At 42.5% G+C, this 3,441-nt stretch overlaps 1 long non-coding RNA gene across 1 annotated transcript in view; it reads right to left on the bottom strand.

Moving 5' to 3' along the window:
• The window catches only part of LOC116699752 (uncharacterized), a 19,544-nt gene extending 19,199 nt beyond the window's left edge, over positions 1-345 (bottom strand). Inside the window, exon 1 of the long non-coding RNA XR_004334496.1 lies at positions 251-345. This is a non-coding gene — a long non-coding RNA (uncharacterized LOC116699752). The remainder of the gene's footprint in view (positions 1-250) is intronic.
• Positions 346-3,441: the final 3,096 nt, after the last annotated feature.

The following is a 3,441-nucleotide window of genomic DNA, read 5'->3' as shown; positions in this document are numbered from 1 at the left end:
ACCACAGTCACCTGAACTCACCATAAACTCTAACTACAGTCTGACTACCAACAGTCACCTGAACTCACCATAAACTCTAACTACAGTCTGACTACCAACAGTCACCTGAACTCACCATAAACTCTAACTGCAGTCTGACTACCAACAGTCACCTGAACTCACCATAAACTCTGACTACAGTCTGACCACCAACAGTCACCTGAACTAAACAGTTCACATCAGCTGCAAAACTCATTTACAGCAACACAACTCTACACTATGAACAATCCTCACTGAGATAACACACACTGTCAGTCAGAACACACTGAGGGTAAAAACACTAACATCAAAAAAATTCAAACTTTCTCATCTTTACACTATGTAATATACCAATTTTCACGTAAGTTAAACAAGAAGGAACAAAAATCAGCAGTTTGCTGCAATATAGCATTTTGTGTCTGGTAATTTATGGATTTACTGGAAACAAAACTAAAGATCCATAACAGTAAAAACGAATAGTGTGACTGATCCTGCTTCTCTCCAGCATCATGTTTTCTTCATCACATTACACTCACCTAAAGGATTATTAGGAACACAATACTAATACTGTGTTTGACCCCATTTCTCCTCCAGAACTGCCTTAATTCTTCACGGCCTTGATTCAACAAGGTGCTGAAAGCATTCTTTAGAAATGTTGGCCCATATTGAGAGGATAGCATCTTGCACTTGATGGAGATTTGGGGGATGCTGGAGTTAGAGTCTGGTCTACATGAACTGCTGCTGTGTAGACTGAGAGTTAGAGTCGGTCTACATGAACTGACTCTGTAGACTGGAGTTAGAGTCTGGTCTACATGAACTGCTCTGTGTAGACTGGAGTTAGAGTCTGGTCTACATGACCTGCTGCGCTGTAGACTGGAGTTAGAGTCGGTCTACATGAATGCTGCTGTGTAGACTGGAGTTAGAGTCTGGTCTACATGAACTGCTGCTGTGTAGACTGGAGTTAGAGTCTGGTCTACATGACATGCTGCTGTGTAGACTGGAGTTAGAGTCTGGTCCTACATGAACTGCTGCTGTGTAGCTGGTTCAGAGTCTGGTCTACATGAACTGCGCTGTGTAGACTGGAGTAGAGTCTGGTCTACATGAACTGCTGCTGTGTAGACTGGAGTTAGAGTCTGGTCTACCTGACCTGCTGTTGTGTGGAGTAAGAGTTAGAGTTTTGCACATCTGACTCCAGATGTGCCCACTGTCGTTCAACAATCAAACTAAACTGTAATACTCAACCTGGACACACAGCAGTTACAGTGGATTCCACAGACAATATTAATATTAACCGTCCATAGAAACCCCTCCTGCAGCTAATTTCCTCTTCTCCACTGTTGATCTATAGATATGCTTCAATATTTATACTGAGGCAATGTTGCGGCACAGAAGTAATGCATCTAGCTGTGTTGTGGGCAAACTGTGCGTGTTTGGATACTGAGAAAATGGATCAATGGCCGAGCGCTAGATTCCCCTGCAGGAAGATTTTCTGTTGACACGTTTCTGTTCAGGACTGGGTCACCAATGGAATCTGTTGGAACGGTTGTGAATTCAAGCTGACTATAGCTGTTCTCCGTCAGGGTGGAACTGCATTACAAACTTTGTACAACCTTTAAAGCCTGGAAGAGTGAGTAAGTGCTAGTAGAAATAGATTTTTGGTTCACTCTTATCTTTTTGAAGGATAATTATGTTTGGTACTTATTTTAGTAGTTTTGGAGGGGGTACCGTACTCTGTCCATCAGGGTCCGAGGTTGAAATACAAACGTGTGTGTGAGAGTGTGTGTGTGTGTGTGTGTGTGTGTGTGTGTGTGCCTGTGTGTGTTGTATTCATTCTATGTGTAATTATGTTGTGTGTTTGTGTCTAGAAGTAAAGCGAGTGGAGAAGATGGCATCATGTGTGTTTCTGTGTTTGCCACTGTGCATGCACTTTATTTGTATGTGTGTTCACACCCCGCGAATGCAGCACTGACTGTTCCTCTGGAGTCTCCACTCAATAAGTTGGCAACAAATGCAAAACCTGCGAGATCAAAGAGAATATCACCCTGCTAATTCAACTTCAGATCAGAGAGAGATCTTCAAATTAAGTGCGAGGTTTTGAAGTAAACGCTGTTTTGCCACCGCATTTCATTTATTTTCCAGCTCCAGCGCTATAATTGGCCCCAGAGGTGAGGAGGAAAGTGGATGGGATAGGGGGTGCAGACCCAGGGCCAACTATCCATCTAAAAAATGCACTAATGAAATGGTCTGGGGAGAAATTGACATTTCTGTGCAAAAAGAGCAAAGCCGTGTCAGATCGACTAGTGGCCAAGCAAAGAGCCCTGTGGGACATGCACTCTGGACGCAACTCAATAATTCATATCATATAGGTATTAATTAGACTCTGCATAACAGATCTTCACACCTCTTATCATAAAATATGTCCAGACACACATGCACATGCAGAATGTGTCATCCTGTCCAAGCAGCTGCATGAGCAACTGTGATGAGGACACATCCCGAGAGGCACCAGGCGTCATGTTGAACATTTAAATTCCTTGTTTGCCTTTTCTTGCCTCAGTGTTGTAGCACATGCACTCTTGGCTGGCAACAAATGGCTTCATACTTTAATACAGTCTGAAAAAACATATTTCCCAAATCACTCCCATTTGAGGGAGACAAAATTGTTGCTGTTATTGTTCAATACTTTCAAATTACAGCTCATTCTGTCCAGTAAAATTCAAGATTTGATGTACAAACCTCCCCACCCAGCTCACTTCTGTTGCCTGGTGCAAACAAAGCCTTGGTGTTATATGGCCGAATGGAGGGAGAATGCATGGCTCTCCCTCGCCGAGTGGACTGGGCTTAAAGTAAACAGCCCATAATAATTTATTTTATCAAATACCCAACCTTTATTTGCCCTTTGTGGGAGGCGTGATAAAGGCACAGCGAGGGCGTTATGTGTGATAAACCTCAGCACTGGGACTGGCCACTGCCAGCCAAAATGCCACCGCGTGCGACTGTGGTTGCATCATGTGCATCCAGTGTGTTTACTGCAGTACTCCTAATGTCAAACAAAGATAGCAACATAATGACTGTTCAATTACTTCAATAATAAAGCAATGAGATGTACTATTATATCAGCAAGCGATTGGTTCATTTATTGATTCATGTTTTTTAATCAGTCTGTTGCCAATGTCTGTTGGTCAAAATGTGTCCAGGACTTTTGTTTATGACCAAATACCTGCACACGTATTGACATTTCCACCAGCCTATGTTGTGTTTAGTGCTAATTAGCTTGGGTGGCCTGTCATTGATCTTCTTGGATTACATCTCATTCGTATATAGCTTTGGACAAAAGTGTCTACCACATAAATGCATGTAGATGTGGGGTTATAAAGGCAATGAGACTTATTATTACCAATGTGAAGATCCTCAGATGTGGAT

This window comes from Etheostoma spectabile, chromosome 12 (genome assembly GCF_008692095.1).
Source record: "Etheostoma spectabile isolate EspeVRDwgs_2016 chromosome 12, UIUC_Espe_1.0, whole genome shotgun sequence".
Classification (NCBI taxonomy): Eukaryota; Metazoa; Chordata; class Actinopteri; order Perciformes; family Percidae; genus Etheostoma; species Etheostoma spectabile.
The sequence above is the reverse complement of the archived record's forward strand: the minus strand, read 5'-3'. Positions and strand labels throughout refer to the sequence as shown.